At 38.0% G+C, this 17,747-nt stretch overlaps 1 protein-coding gene and 1 pseudogene across 2 annotated transcripts in view; both read right to left on the reverse strand.

Annotated features, from left to right (window-relative positions):
• The window catches only part of ADAM10 (ADAM metallopeptidase domain 10), a 153,433-nt gene that overhangs the window by 82,665 nt on the left and 53,021 nt on the right, over positions 1-17,747 (reverse strand). The window lies entirely within an intron of this gene.
• On the reverse strand, positions 9,242-11,952 carry LOC105710666 (heat shock protein HSP 90-beta-like; annotated as a pseudogene).

Here is a 17,747-nt window from a genome sequence, read left to right on the forward strand (position 1 = left end):
CACATAAAAAAGGGAGAAATAAAAATACTGAAGTAAAATTAATTGAAGATATGACAAAAATCTGGAGTTTGGAATCAAATTGGGATCAAATCTTAAGCCTAGAATTTACTAGCCCAGGTTTCTGTCTGTGAAATAAAGGTAATAAATTATATATTATATTATTATATATGACATAGATATAATTATATATTATATTATTATATATGACATAGATATAATTATATATTAATTATATATAATATAAAATAGTGAATTATTTTATATATAATTATAATATATTATAATATATAATTTAATATATAATCTTGTAAAATTATTTTAAATATTAGAGCTTGTAATGTATATAAATTCCTAGCACAGTACCTGACACATTGGAGATACATGATAAAATGGCAACAAATTAGCTAACATTAACTCTTTTAAAAGTACATCAAGTCTTTTATAATTGCTACAGAAGTCTGAACATAACGCAACTTCTCAATTTTTTAGACAATTACAACAAAGTACTACATCCTTTTTTTTTTTTTTTTTTTTTTACATATACATGTTTTGCAGAGTACTACAAGAATCTTGTTTTTAAAAATACTTGATAAAAATACGTAACACAAGGCCAGGTGCGGTGACTCATGCCTGTAATCCCAGCACTTTGGGAGGCCAAGGCAGGAAGATCATGAGTTGAGGAGTTTGAGACCAGCCTGGCCAACATAGGGAAATGCCTTCTCTCCTAAAAACACAAAAGTTAGACAGGCATGGTGGCACAAGCCTGTAGTCCCAGATACTCGGGAGGCTGAGGCAGGAGAATCACTTGAACCTCGGATGGAGGCTGTGGTGAGCCGAGATCACACCACTCACTCTAGCCTGGGCAACAGAGTGAGACTTTGTCTCAGAAAAAAAAAAAAAAAGTAACACAGTAAGTTGTATGGAAAAATATATCGTCACTTCATACATTTGTGACACGAATAAACTGGTACAATCTCTATGGTGGGAAAACTAGTTTAAAAATCCGAATTACAAATGTACATAGCCTTTGATACAAGAATTCTACTTCTAGAAATTTCTCTTATATATATTTGTACGTAAGTGAAATTACTTACTACAAAGAATGCGGAATAATAATAAATATAAAGTAGAGCTAGGCACGGTGGCTCACGCCTATAATCCTTTGGGAGGCTGAGGCGGGTGGATAACCTGAGGTCAGGAGTTCCAGACCAGACAGGCCAACATGGCAAAACCCTGTCTCTATTAAAAACACAAAAATTAGCCAGGCGTAGTGGTTTGCACCTGTAGTCCCAGCTACTGGAGACACTGAGGCAGGAGAATTGCTTGAACCTGGGAGGCAGAGGTTGCACTGAGCCGAGATCACACCACTGCACCTCAGCCAGGGTGACAGAATGAGACTCCGTCTCAAAAAAGAGAAAAAAAAGGAAATATAAAGTCATCCCTCGGTATCCATAGGGGATTGGTTACAGGCCCCTCCCCCAATGGATACCAAAATCTACAAATGCTCAAGTCCTTTATACAAAATAGCATAGTATTTGTATCTAACAAATGTATTTGTATAATAATTGTATATATACATCCTACTTTATACTTTAAAGCATCTCAAAATTACTTATAATACCTCACACAGTGTAAAGTCTATGTAACTAGTTTTTATAGTGTACTGCTTAGGGAATAACACAAGGACAAAAGTCTGAACATGTTCAGTACAGATGAAACCATGAAAAATATTTTCAATCCAAGGTTGAGTGAATCTACAGATGCAGATCAGAACCCACGGATACAGAGGGCCAAATACTTGACCTTTGTCCCCAGTTCCTGGCACAGAGCTCCTAAAACCAAGGAATATCCTCAGTGATAGGTGTCTCTTCGCTGTTATTCATAATATATATTTTATTGCATTTTAGGTTTTGGGGTACATGTGAAGAACATGGAAGATTGTTGCATAGGTACATACATGGTAGTGTGGTTTGCTGCCTTCCTCCCCATCACCTATATCTGACATTTCTCCCCATGTTATCCCTCACCAACTCCCCAGCACCTGCTGTCCCTCCCCTAGTTCCACCCCCCACAGACCCCAGTGTGTGATGCTCCCCTCCCTGTGTCCATGGGTTCTCATTGTTCAACACCCGCCTATGAGTGAGAACATGCAATGTTTGATTTTGTGTTCTTGTGTCAGTTTGCTGAGAACAATGGTTTCCAGGGTCATCCATGTCCCTACAAAGGACACGAACTCATTGTTTTTGATGGCTGCATAGTATTCCATGGTGTATATGTGCCACATTTTCCCTGTCCAGTCTATCATCGATGGGCATTTGGGTTGGTTCCGAGTATTTGCTATTGTAAACAGTGCCGCAATGAACATTCGTGTGCCTGTGTCCTTATAATAGAACAATTTATAATCCTTTGGATATATACCCAGTAATGGGATTGCTGGGTCAAATGGAATTTCTATTTCTAGGTCCTTGAGGAATCGCCACACTGTCTTACACAATGGTTGAACTAATTTACGCTCCCGCCAACAGTGTAACAGTGTTCCTATTTCTCCACATCCTCTCCAGCATCTGTTGTCTCTAGATTTTTTAGTGATCACCATTCTAACTGGCGTGAGATGGTATCTCAATGTAGTTTTGATCTGCATTTCTCTAAGGACCAGTGATAATGAGCATTTTTTCATATGTTTGTTGGCCTCATATATGTCTTCTTTTGTAAAGTGTCTGTTCATATCCTTTGCCCACTTTTGAACGGGCTTGTTTGTTTTTTTCTTGTAAATCTGTTTTAGTTCTTTATAGATTCTGGATATCAGCCCTTTGTCAGATGGGTAGATTGCAAAAAAATTTTCCCATTCTGTTGGTTGCCGATTCACTCCAATGACTGTTTCTTTTGCTGTGCAGAAGCTGTGGAGTTTGATTAGGTCCCATTTGTCTATTTTGGCTTTTGTTGCCAATGCTTTTGGTGTTTTAGTCCTGAAGTCCTTGTCTATGCCTGTGTCCTAAATGGTTTTGCCTAGATTTTCTTCTAGGGTCACAATGAGTCTGTTTCACTCACATCTGAGTTTATGCTAATGACGTGACTTAAGAGCGGGGCCCCTAGATGACCTTGGAATGAAGGTGGTCACCAGAAAGAACAAATAATAAGAGGGCTGGAATTGCAGCCTTAGCCAATGACTCCACTCCAGAAAGTGAGGTGGGAGAGAGTGGAGATGAAGCTCTATAGAAACTCTTAAACAATGAGCTCTGATGAGCTTCCAGGGTTGGTGAACACACTGAGCTGATTAGAGGGTAGTACACCCAGAGAGCTCATAGAAACTCTGCACTGCCTCCCACATTCCTATGCATCTCTTCCATTTGGCCGATCATGAGTTGTATCCTTTATAATAAACCAGCAAGAGTAAGTAAACTGTTTTCCTGAGTTCTGTGAGCCACTTTAGCAAAACCTTAGGAGGAAGTGGAGGGAACCTCCAATTTATAGCAGATGGTCAGAAGTACAGGTGGCCCAGGACTTACAAATGGTGTCTGAAGTGGAGGGTGGTCTTGTAGGAATAGGCCCTTAAGCTGTGGGGTCTGCACTAGCTCCAGACATATACTGTAAGAACTGAATTACACTGAATTGTTGAACACCCATTTGGTGTCTGTAGAATCAGAGAACTGGTTGCTGGTGCTGGAAAATAACCCAGAAAGATTACTCACCTTAGCACTATTTGAAATAGCAAATGATTAGTAACAACAGAACAAGTTAATTTACCTATGGTACATTAATAGTATTTATGGGTATATCCATTTAACTGTATACCACAAAGCTGAAAAAAACAATGTAAAATATTTACATGTAATCAAATCATAGATCTCTGTTATATTAATTTAAAAAAAAGATGCAAAAAGGGAATATAGTATGATACCTTTTTTAAAAAACAAGGATATGAAGGAGAATATATATATATCTCCACATTTCTGTGTAGAGAATTTCTGAGTAAAATACATTTAATCAGAAGGTACATCAAATTTCTTGACAGAAACCCAAAAAATTAGTAACACTGGTTGTCCCCAAGAATGGAAAGTGGGTGACTGAGAAATAAGGGAGGAAAGGAGACATCATTGTATATCTTTTGTGCCATTTAAATTTTTAAATATATGAACATATTTCTTACTCAAAAAATGTAAATTAAAATAACATCTTAAGACATAAAACAAAAATTACTGCTCTTTGGACAGATGAATCAATTTTGACTTTCAAACTACTAACTTGGAAATAAACAAAAGTTTTGTTGTCTACAATGGTGAAGAAACCATTATTGGACTTGCCTACCCATCTTAAAAATACAGTTTTCCAGTTATATAAATGAAACAACTGCTTTCAGACAATGGACAAAAAGCAGTGAAAGACTGTGATTTAAGAAAAAAGGAAGGTGCAACAATGAAAAAGAACTCCAGAAATCTGCACAGGCATTCACCTGTAGTCTTTGGTTAAATACTATGATGGATGAATAAAGAGAGACTCCACAAGGGTGGGCCAAAAAACAACTAGTGAGGAGCTGTTAGTTGACCAACTACTGGATCTTGCAGAGACAAGGATACATTCAAGTTCTGATCAAGGACAAAAGACAAATACATTTGATTGTTGTCATTTAATAGAGAACCCAGAAAAGCCACTCCTTAGAATTAGGAACAAACTATTTCTACAATAAAGGCTACTACAAAACTATCCTAACAAAGATTAAAAACAAGGCTCAAAAGGGTCCTGCTGAGCCATAAGTTGCCCAACTATCTAGCAAAAAACAAACAAACAAACAAACTCCACCCTTTAAAAAAAAAAAAAAAAACCCAAACAGTTAAATTGTGGCATATCCAAACAATAGGATAGAATCTGGTTAAAAAAAAGGGGGGGGAACTATCGATAAACACAACAATTTGTACAAACTTCAAAAAAATTATGCTGAGTGGAAAAGTCAATCTCAAAAGATACTTCTCACATAATACAATTTATGTAACAATCATGAAATAATATAATTATGGATACGAAGAACCAATGGTTATTAAGGGTTATGGATGGGGGAGGGGATGAATGTGGCCATAAAAGGGTAACACAAGGGAATCTGGTGATGCTACCATTGAGTATCTTCATTGTAGGGATAAATTACGCAAGACTATGTGATAAAATTGCACAGAATTACGCACAAGCAAACACACATGCACATACATGTAAAACTGGTGAACTCCAGATAAACCCTATGCATTGTAGCAGTATCAATCTTCATTTTGATGTTGTAATATAGTTATATAAATTGTGAACACTGAGGGAGACTGGGGGAAAGATGTCCAGGACTTCCCAGTACAAGCTTGTGTGAATCTACAATTATTTTTAAATCAAAAGCTTTTTAAAAATCTGGACCACAGCTGGGCACAGTGGTTCACACCTGTAATCCCAGCATTTTGAGAGGCCAAGGTGGGAAGATTGCTTGAATCCAGGAATTTGTGACAAGCCTGAGCAATGTAGCAAGACTCCATCTCAAATTTAAAAAAAAACAAACAACAACTACAAAAAGACACTAAATATTACAACAGTCAAAATGTGAAATATCCAATTAAAAACCAGTAACTATAAATAAAACAAGAAGGGTTAAAAAAAAAAACACTATAAAGAAATGTGACAAAAAAGAAGAAAATTCGTCTTAAAAAAAACTCAGAATGAATGATAATGGAATTAACAGACAAGGATTTTAATGTTATAAACTGTAAATATGTTAAAGAATTATGGGGAAAACATAAGCATAATGAGGAAAAACCAGAAACTGCAAGGAGGGGTGGGGAGAAGCAGGGAAGGGAGAGGAGGGAAAGGAAAGGAAGGGGAGGGAAAGGGACGAGAGGGGAGGAAACTTCCAGAATTGGGAAACAGAATTTCTAAAATGAAAAAAAATACATATATATATATATTACTAGACTGACTTAAGAGCAGATGAGATACTGCAAAAAAAGAGTATCAGTGAACTTGAAGACAGGATAACAAAAACTATCCAACTTGAGGTTCAGAGGGATAAAGAGTTAAAAAAACAACAAGAACAACAACAGCAACAAAATCCAGAGCCTCAGTAACCTATGAGACAGTAAACAAATAAAGAAGGGAGAGGAGACAGAAAAAGAATATTTGATAAAATGATAAAAATCTTCCAAATTGATAAGACTATAAACACAAGTCTAAGAAGCTCAACAAACACCCTTTCTTTGTGTTTTGTTATGTATCTTTCTTATACACACAATCAAAAACATACAAGACACACCACAGTCACTGCTAAAAATCAGTGTTAAAGAGGAAAATCTCAAAATCCATCAAAAAACACTGATTATATGCAGAATAACTGCTGATTTAACATTAGAAATAATGCAAGCAGGCTGGACACAGTTGTTTACACCTGTAATCCTAATACTTTGGGAGGCTGAAGTAGGCAGACCATCTGAGCTCAGGAGTTCAAGACCAGCCTTAGCAACACAGTAAAAGCCCATCTCTACTAAAATACAAAAAATTAGCTGGGTATGGCAGTGTGTGCCTGTAGTCCCAGCTACCTGGGAGGCTGAGGCAGGAGAACTGCTTGAACCTGGGAGACGGAGGTTGCAGTGAGCTGAGATCGCACCACTGCACTCCAGCCTAGGTGACAGAGCAACACTCTATCTCCAATAATAATAATAATAATAATAATAATAGTAATAGTAATAATGATGCAAGACAGAAATTATTGGAGTAACTTTAATGCTGAAAGAAAAACAAAGTCAATCCAAATTCTATAGCAAATAAAAAAGATCATTCAAAAATACATTGTCAATGAGAAATGAAAGAGAAAACATCATTATAGTACTGTAGATATTAAAAATGATAAAGTAATATTATGAGCATAATTAAAATAAATTCAATCGCTTAGATAAAATAAACTCCTTAAAAGGTATAAATTATGTAAACTATCACAAAACGTAGAATATCTGAATAAGCCCCTATCTATTGAAGAAAATACATTCATGATTTAAAGCTTTTCCACAAGGAAAATACCAGGACCAGATGGTTCCCCTGATGTCCTATGAAACTATTTTAAGAAAAGAGGAGGGAAGAGTACTCAACTCATTTTATATGGCTCATATTACCCTGATCCTAAAACCAAAGACAGATCAACAACAACAACAAAAAAGAAGACTGATATCCCTTATGAACATAAACACAAAAATCTAACCAAAACTTAGAAAACTGAACAAAGCAATACATAAAAAGGACAATACATCATAAGCAGATGAACTTGATTCCAGTAATAAGAGGCTGGTTTACCATTTTAAAATCATCAACGTAATTCACCATATTCAAAGGGGAAAAAGCCACAAAATTATCTCATTAGGTTCAAAAAAAGCACAAAACAAATTTCAGCACTCACTCACAATAAACTTCTCAGCAAACTAAGACGAGACAGGAACTTCCTTAACCTGATAAAATGCATCTACAAACTCCAGTTAACATCATACTTAAGGGTTAAAGACCAATACTTCTCCTTTAAGATTGAGAATAAGGCAAAGATGTTCACACTTTGCCACTTTTATGCAACTCTGTAACATTCAGTACAATGTTACAGTTACCACAATAAGCCAAGAAAAATAAATAAAAGACACAGTTTGGAAATGGAGCAATAAAACTGCCTTTATTAACAGACAATATGATCTTCTATGTAGCAAATCCTAAGAAATCTTCCCAAAATCTACCAGAATGAATGAGTTTAACACAAAATAACAAGATATAAGACTAACAAACAAAAATAAAACAGTACAGCTGGGTGTGGTGGCTCACACCTATAATCTCAGTACTTTGGAAGGCCAAGGCAGGAGGATCACTTGAACCCATCCATGAGTTTAAGAGAAGCCTAGGCAACACAGTGAGACCTTGTCTCTCCGAAAAGTTTTTAAAATTAACCGGGCATGGTGTTTTGTAGCTGTAATCCCAGCTACTCAGGAGGCTGAGGTGGGAGGATCGCTTGAGGACAGGAGATCAGGGCTTCAGTAAGCTATGACCATGGTGCTGCACTCCAGCCTCTGTGATAGAGCAAGACTCTGTCTCAAAAAAATAAAATAATATTTTTGTGTACTAGCAGCGAGCACTGGAAGATAAAATGTTTTAAAAATCTCATTTACAATAGCATTTTTACAGTACTTAAGAATGAAGATGATCAATGTCTCTAGTGAAAACAATGAAACACTCTGAAAGAAACTAAAGACCACCTAAAGAAATGGAGAGATACATCATGCCCATGAATTTGAAGACTCGATAGTATCAGAATGTCAACTGTACCCAAGTTATCTACAGATTCAACATAATCTCAATCAAAATCCCAGCAGGTTTCACTATAGAAACTGAGAAGGAACTCTAAAATGCATATGGGAACACAAAGGACCTAGAATAGCAAAACAACTCTGGGAAAAAAAAAAAAAGATGACTACACTATTTGATTTCAAGACAGTGTGCCAGTTATCAATTTATCGCCTCTGGGCTCCTCCTAATCTACACTTCACTGCCTTCTTGGACCCTGTAAATATGTGTCTTTTGTCAGCTAGTGATAAGCTTTGTCAGCAGATGGCTCTGAAGTAGACTTTTCTTTCTGGTTTCAGGGTGCTTCTGTTCCAGCTGCCAGAGACATAAGTGGTATACCCTGTGGCACTCACCTTTCAGCAAAATTTGTTGCCAGTTTTAACTGATGGTTCCTTGCCTACCAATACTGGCCTACCAAATGTGGACCAGCTCTGACCCAGGAAAGAAGTTCTCTGATGAGCTGCTGCTGCATCCTTGCCAGTAATGTCTGAATCCCAACCTCGAAGAAAGGATCCCTATCCAAATCTGTCTCTTTGATAAATCTCTCTCAGCTCTAGGGTATGTTATAGAATTTTTTTCCTTCATCCTCTTTTAGTTGCTAATCCCCAGAAAAAGTAATTCTTTGTGGGTTTTTTTTTAACAGTATAAAAACAGCATATTCTTTATTTTGCATACTTTAATTTCAGAACAAAATAAACAACAAAAAAAATCATATACAACATCCAATCCTTCTGTCAAACTAGGGAGGAAACAGGGCTTGACAACGTTGTTTCCTGCCTTAGACACAAGGATAGGAGAGAAAAAATACTAGATATCAACAGAGAGGGCCAGGTGGGACAAGACCACTCAATGCTGCAGTGGAAGCCATGGGGACACTATAAAAGGGCACAAAGTTTCCAAGTATAAATTCCTAATCTAATTCTTCCATGCGAGACACATCCTCATCACCCCTAAGGGAGGTGGATCTCATTGGGAACAGCAGCACTGGGTTCCTCTGTTGCCACTTCAACTTCATCAACAGGTAACCTAGCTTGATCATGTGGTAGATGCAGCTGGATGGGTCTGGAGATCCTCAAGGGAGAAGCCAGAAGAGAGCAATATGGTTTCAAACAGTAGACCACCAGGTCACCGACAGCCTGGTTGTTCTTGTCTGCCTCAGCCTTCCACTGCAGTGTCCTACAATGGGGTGGTTGGGGTTGATCTCCAGGTGCATTTTAGCCATCATACAACCCATCATAGAGTTGTCCCAAAGTGCCTGGGCTTTCGGATCCACTTGGTATTAGCTATCTAACCGTAGATGATGGTCACAGTGCAGCAGGGTGAAGACAAAAGCCTACTGGAGATTGTCTCCTTCTCAACCTTATCTAAGATTTCTTTCATGAGCCTGCAGAGGTTCTCAAACTTTACCTTACTCTCCTCCACTTTCTTCTTCTCCTACTCATTCTCAGGTAGCTCCAGACACTGCTTGGTAACTGAGCCCCAGGCTGTTACCATCAAATTCCTTGAACTGCTGCACACAGTATTCATCAATGGGCTCAGTCATATATACTGCCTAGAAGCCCTGCTTCCAAATATGATCACAGATAGACTTCTGTGTCTCCTTCATGCAAAAGAAGACAGAGATGTCTTCTCATCTCCAGACTGGGAGGTATGAGACCACAGCAGCTCAGACAGGTGTCACCAGTTGTCCTCATGGATTCCAAGTCATGCAATTTCAGAGAATGCCTCATCAAATTTCTTGTTATTCTCCTTGTCTTCTGCCAGCTCAGAAAACCTCAAGGCACTTCTTAACAAGGTTTTTGCAAATGACTTTCAGTATTTTGCTCTGCTGGAGCATTTCCCAGGAGAAATTTGGGGGCAGATCCTTAAAGTCAACCATACTATGGATAAAGCTGAGATACTCTGGTCTCAACTCAGCAAAGCTGTCCATGATCAACACATGATGGACACAGAGTTGTTCATTTCCTTCTGTTCTCAAAAAGGTCAAAGGGAGCCCGATGAGGGATGAATAGCAATGCCCTGAATTTCAACCAACCTTCTACAGGGAAGTGCCTGACTGCCAAGTGGTCTTCCCAGGCACTAGTGAGGCTCTTGTAGAATTCACCATACTCTTCCTGGGTGATGTCATCAGAGTTTCTGGTCCAAACAGGCATGGTCTGGTTCAGTTCTTCCTGATCAATGTATTTTCTCCTTGATCTTTTTCATTTTCTTCTTATTATTCTTAACAACGCCATCCTCCTCATCAGAACCCACACCTTCAATCTTGGGCTTTTCTTCATAATCTTTCTCTTTCTCTTCTTTCTCACTTTCTCTTCCTCTGCCTCATCATCACTGATTTCCTTCTCTCGTTCCTTCTCCAAATAAAGGGCAATGAGACAACCTATGAACTGAGAGTACTTCTTCACTACTTCTTTAACATAGCTCTCTTCTAAGTACTCTGTCTGATCTTTAAGCTGGAGGATCACTTTGGTATCCCTGCCAACCACGATCAACATGTTAAGTGAAGGACCTCCCGGCAGAAGATGACCAGGAATATTGTTCAACGTCATTGTGCTTTGTGATCACTACTTTCTTTGCCACCAGGTAAGCAGAATAAAAGCCAACACTAAATTGCTCAATTGCGGAGATGTCTGTACCAGACTGAAAAGCGTCCATAAATGCTTTACTAACAGACTTGGCAATGGTTCCCAAATTATAAATTTATGAGATTAGCCTTGGTCATGTCAATGCCTGTGTCCACCAAAGACAGGATGCAATCCTGAGGGTTGGCATTGATGTCAATTTTCAGTTCTTTACCACTGTCCAAAGAAGGGTCTGTCAGGCTCTCAGAACGAATCTTGTCTAGGCCATCAGAAGCATTAGAGATCAACTCCTAAAGGAAAATCTCCTTGTATTGATTATGAAAGAAATGAGTTGGACAATTTCTGCCTAAAAGACAAAAGTCTCTACCTCCCTGTCTCCAAGGTACACCTCCTCAGGCATCTTAAAAGGAAAAAGGCTTACAGGTATTAGAAAGCAAAGAGGGCTGGATGTCCAAAATGCAAGCAGTACCAGGGCTGCAAGGGGGGGGGACTCAAGAGCTAATTCTTTTATTAAAATTTCATTCTTCAAATTACTGTATAAATTCTGCCTCCTAAATGGACCTTGCTTACCACATGTACCATAAAGCTACAGTAATCAAACAGTGGCATGAAAATATAAATAGGTCAATGAAATGAAAGACATAAGAATATACAAATAGGTCTCAACATATAGATCACAGTAATTCAATGGAGAATACTTTTTTCAAAAAATGATGCTAAAAAACTGATATATATGTGAAAATATTACCCTTGACCCTTACCTCTATCATTGAAAAAATTAAATTGAATTGGAATACAGACTTATATGTAAAACTATAACATCTAGAAGAAAACTGACATGGCCTTGGTAGTCAATGCTCTCTTAAGAAACAAAAGCAAAAACCATAATAGAAAAATATTCTTTCATTAAAAGGATTTCTTTGTACTAAAAATACAACAATTAGCTGAGCATGGTAGCATGCACCTGTAGTCCCACCTACTTCGGAGGCTGAGGCAGGAGAACTGCTTAACCTGAAAGGCAGAAGTTGCAGTCAGCCGAGATCGAGCCACTGCACTCCAGCCTGAAGACAGAGCAAGACTTGGTGTTAAAAAAAAATTTTTTTTAACTTCCTGCTCACTGAGAAATAGTAAAAAAATAAAAAGCAAGCCACAGTCTGGGAGAAAACATCTGCAATACATATGGTCTGAAAAAGAACTTATATTCTGAGTATGTTTTTAAAAACCTTTTACAAATCAATAAGTCGATCATTCAAAGACAGCCAACAATGTGAAAAAATACTTCACAAAGATATACAAGTGGCAACCAAGCATATGGAAACCTAGATAACACCATTAGTCAACAGAGAAATGTAAATTAAAACTAGAATAATATATTATCACATACTCTTTGGTAGAATGACATCTCCAAAAATTAGTAGGATGTTGAGTACCTGGAACTCATAAGTTGCTGATGGAAATGCAAAATGGCAACATCACTCTGGAAAACTGTTTAGCACTTTCTTATAAAGTCAAACACAAAAACCAGGCCAGACACAGTGGCTCACGCCATAATCCCAGCATTTTGGGAGGCCGAGACAGGCAGATCACTGAAGGTCAGGAGTTTGAAACCAGCCTGGCCAGCATGGTGAAACCACTTCTCTACTAAACATATAACAACCTGCCAGGTGTGGTGGTAGGTTCCTGTAATCTCAAAGATTTGGGAGGCTGAGGCAAGAGAACTGCTTGAACCTGGGAGGAGGAGGCTGCAGTAAGTCAAGATCCCGACACTGCACTCCAGCCTGGGAGACAGAATAAGACTCCATCTCAAAACAAAAACAAACAAACAAACAAACAAACAAACAAAACCTTATGACCCAGTAATTCTACTCCAAGAAAAAAGAAAACATAAAGCATATAACCACACAAACAAGTGAACACAAATGTCCACAGCAGCTTTATTTATAATAGCCAAAAATTGAATATAACCTAAATATCTATCAATAAGTAAAGAGAAATAAAGATGTATTCATATAATGTCAAACTATACAGCAATAAAAAAAAAAGCCAACTACTGAAAATATGCACTTTGGTTACGACACAAAAAGAATGTACAGAGTCTAATTCCATTGATATGTAATTCTGGAACAGTAAAAATCTGTCTACAGTGATAGGAAGCAGATGAGGAGTTGCCTACTTGAACCTCTGCCTCCCAAGTTCAAGTGATTCTTCCACCTCAGCCTCCCAAGTAGCTGGGATTACAGGCACCCACCATCATGTCCAGCTAATTTTTGTACTTGTGTAGAGACGAGGTTTCACCATGTTGGCCAGGCTGTTCTCGAACTCCTAACCTCAGGTGATCTGCCCGCCTCGGCCTCCCAAAATGCTGGCATTACAGGCATGAGCCACCATGCCTGGCCGATACTGATTTCATAAGAAGAAAATCATCTTATACTGACAAAGGGAGCTGCCTGGAGACTACATGATAACCTTGGTTCACTGAGGGAGCTCATGAAGAGTCCCCTCCACTCCTAAGTCCTAAGCAGCTACAGCAAAGCACATTTTGAGAGCCAAGTCCCAACAAGATTGCATCCTGCCCTGAGGCCAAACAGCCCCTCCATCTCCAAATCCCTAAAGTTCACTGATATCCCCTACCTACAGCCATCAGATCAATGCCAAAATGACCTACCCAACCAACATCATAAGTACATTCTCAGGAAAAGGCTCTCCCTTAAGAAAGCAAATTCAAAAAACTAGAAGAAGTGACTGTTACACTGTATGTGCAGATTTCAACCTAAAGACCCAAGAAACTTGATAAAGCAAGGAAATATGACCTCTAAAGTAACACAATAATTCTGCAGCAATAGATTCCAATGAAAAAGAAATTTATGAGATCCCAAAAAAGAACTCAAAATAACATTTAAAAAGCTAAGTGAGATACAGTACAGAGACACAACAGCAAGAAATCATAGAATTTAGAGTATGAATGAGAAATTACCAAAAAGACAGGTATCACAGGGCCTGGCTCACATCTGTAATCCCAGCACTGTGGAAGGCTGAGGCAAGCAGATCACTTGAACCCAGGAGTTCAAGACTAGCCTGGGCCACATGGCAAAACCCTGTCTCTACAAAAATAAAAATAAAAAAATTAACCCAGTGTGGTGGCATGCACCCACAGTCCCAACTACTCAGGAGGTTGAGGTAGGAGGATCACATCAGCCAGGAAAGAAGAGGTTACAGGGAGCCAAGATTGCACCAATGCACTCTAGCCTGGGCAACAGAGTGAGACCTTGTCTCAAATAAAAAAAAAAATAGATATCATAAAAAAGAATCAAATGAAAATTCTGGAAGTAAAGAATTCATTGAATGAAACACAAAATACTTTCAAAAGCTTCAACAACAGACTAGATTAAGCAGAAGAAAGAATTTAAGAACTTTAAGACAGGTATTTTGAAATATACAATAACATAAAAATAAAGAATAAACACAGCATATATGACATATAGACACCATAAAGTGACCAAATATTCAAATTTTCGGTGCCCCAGAAGGTGAAGAAAAAGCCAAAGGGATAGAAAACCTATTTAACAAAGTAAGAGCTGAAAACTTTCCAAGTCTAGAAAGCAATTTAGACATCCAGATATTGGAATCTCAGAAACTCTCAAATAGATACACTCAAAAAGGTCTTTGCCAAGGTACATTATAGTCAAACTGTAAAAAGTCAAAAATGAAGAGAGAATTCTAAAAACAGTAACAGAAAAGCATTTGGTCACTTACAAGGGAAACCCCATCAGACTAACAGCAGATTTCTCAGCAGAAACCTTACAGGCCAGAGAAAATGAGATGATATATTCAAAGTGCTACAAGAAAAAAATACCTGGCAGCCAAGAATACAACCAGGAAAAATATCTTTCAGAAACGAAGGAAAGTTTACCACACAAGCAAAAACAGGCAATTTGTCACAACTAGACCAACTGTACAAGAAATACTCAAGGGAATTCTGCATCTGGAAGCAAAAAGATGATGATCACCATCATGTAAACACACAGAAGTATAAAGCTAACTGGGAGAGCAGATACACAAATGAGAAAAAGAAGTCAAATGTTACCACTACAGAAAACCACCAAAGGAACAAAGAATAGACAGACTGGGTACAGTGGCTCACATCTGTAATCTTAGCACTTTGGAAAGCCGAAATAGGCAGGTAACTTGAACCCGGGAGTTTGAGACCAGCCTGAGCAACATGGCAAAACCCCATCTCTACAAAAAATTTTAAAAATTAGCCAGGCATGGTGGTGTACACCTTTAGTTCCAACTATGGGAGGTTGAGGTGGGAGGATCACCTGAGCCTAGGAGGTCAAGGCTACAGTGAGCCATTTGTGATTGCACCACTGCACTCCAGCCTGGGCAACAGAGCAAGAGTGCATCTCAAAAGAAGTCAAAGAAAACCAAAAAATATATAAAACAACCAGAAATTAATAAAATAGCAGGAATAAGCCCTCATATACCTTGACTGTAAAAGGATTAAACTTTCCACTTAAAAGATAAAGATTGGCTAAGTGGATAAAAGAAACATGATCCAACTATATGTTGCCTACAGGAAATTCATTTTACTTGTAAAGACACATATAGACTGAAAGTAAAGAGATGGAAAAAAATATTCCATGCAAATGGAAACCAAAAGTGAGCAGAAGTGGCTACACTTACATCAGATAAAACAGACATTAAGTCAAAAAAAGTAAAAAAAAAAAAAAAAAAAAAAAAAGACAAAGAAAGTTATTATTATGTATAAAGAGATCATTCAGCAAGAGGATAGAACAATTCTAAATATATATGCACCCAACAACAGAGAACCCATTACATAATGCAAATATTATTAGATCTAAAGGGAGGGATCAACTGCAATACCTTAAGAGTTGGTAGACTTCAACACCCCATTCTCAGCATTAAACAGATCATCTAGACAGAAAATTAAAAAAAGAATCATTGGATTTAAACTGCACAGTGGGCCAAACGGGCCTAAAAGACATTTACAGAAGATTTCATACAACAGGTACAGAGCACACAACATTCTTCTCATCAGCACATGAAATACTCTCCAGGACAGACCATACGTTAGGAAACAAAACAAGTCTCAACAAATTTTTTTAAACAGAAATCATATCAAGTCAGACTACAATGAAATAAAACTAGAAACAAATAACAAGAACAACTTTGGAAACTGTATGAACACACGGAAATTAAACAACATTTTCCTTAAAGACAACAAACTGATCAAGAAAGAAATTAAGGAAGAAATCAAAAATCTTCTTGAAACAAATGAAAATTGAAACATAACATACCAAAATCTATGGGATACAACAGAAGCAGTGCTTAGAGAGTTTACTGCAATAAATGCCTACATCAGAAAATATGGAAAGATTTCAAATAAACAATATAATGACACACATCAAGGAACTAGTAAAGCAAGAACAAACCAAACCCAAAATTACTAAAAGATAATAAATAATAAAAATCAAGGAGCCAGGTGCAGTGGTGCACGCTGTAATTCCAGCTACTCAGGTGGGTCAGGCAGGAGCATTGCTTAAACCCGGGAGGCGGAGAATGCAGTGAGCTGAGATCACACCACTACACTGTAGCCTGGGCTACAGAGTGAAACTTCATCTCAAAAAAAAAAAAAAAATCAAGGAGCTAGGTACAGTGACTCAATGCCTGAAAGCCCAGCACCCTGAGAGGATGAAAAAATATAACAATTACAGCCCATAGCCCTGCAGTTTCCAGTTACTTGGGAGGCTAAGGTAGGAGGACTGCTCGAGCCCAGGAGCTCAAGGTTGCAGTGAGCTATGATTATGCCAATGCATTCCAGTCCGGGGTGACAGAACAAAATTCCAACTTAAAAATAAACAGGGCAGAATTCAACTAAATAAGACACTCAAAAATCAATAATAAGGATTAACAAAACCAAAAGTTTGTTTTCTGAAAAGATAAATAAAATCAATGGCCACTTGCTAATCAAGAAAAAAATAGAGACAGTCTGTTGAACAGAAGAAAATATTTGCAAACTATTCATCCAACAAGGGACTAATATCCTGAATATAAAAGGAACTCAAATAACTCAACAGTTTTTTAAAATTCCAATTAAGGCCAGGTGCGGTGGCTCATGCCTGTAATCCCAGCACTTTGGGAGGCCGAGGCGGGTGGATCACAAGGTCAAGAGATCGAGACCATTCTCGTCAACATGGTGAAACCCCGTCTCTACTAAAAATACAAAAAATTAGCTGGGCATGGTGGTACATGCCTGTAATCCCAGCTACTCAGGAGGCTGAGGCAGGAGAATTGCCTGAACCCCGGAGGCAGAGGTTGCGGTGAGCCGAGATCGCGCCATTGCACTCCAGCCTGGGTAACAAGAGCGAAACTCTGTCTCAAAAAAAAAAAATCCAATTAAAAAGTGGCCAAAGGACACGAACAGACATTTCTCAAAAGAAGACAGAAATGCTGGTTTGTGTCCTTTGAGATGAAAAAATAAAGATGAAAAGACATAGTAATGGCCAAAAGGTATAAAAAACAATGGTCAACATCACTCATCATCGGGGAAATACAAATCAAAACCACAATATATCATCCTACCCCAAATAGAATGGCTGTTATTAATAAATAACAGATGCTGGAGAGAATATGAAGCAACAGTAATTCTTCTATACTGTTGGTAATAATGTAAATTAGTACAGCCACTATGGAAAACAGGATAGAGATTTCTCAAAAAACCAAAAACAGAATTACGATATGATCCAGCAATCCCGTTACTGGATGTTTATCCAAAGGAACAGAAATCAGTATGTCCAAGGGATATCTGCCCTC

The sequence above is a fragment of the Aotus nancymaae genome, unplaced genomic scaffold (assembly GCF_030222135.1).
Source record: "Aotus nancymaae isolate 86718 unplaced genomic scaffold, 86718_ANA_hifiasm-v0.15.2.pri h1tg000041l, whole genome shotgun sequence".
In the NCBI taxonomy this organism is placed as follows: domain Eukaryota; kingdom Metazoa; phylum Chordata; class Mammalia; order Primates; family Aotidae; genus Aotus; species Aotus nancymaae.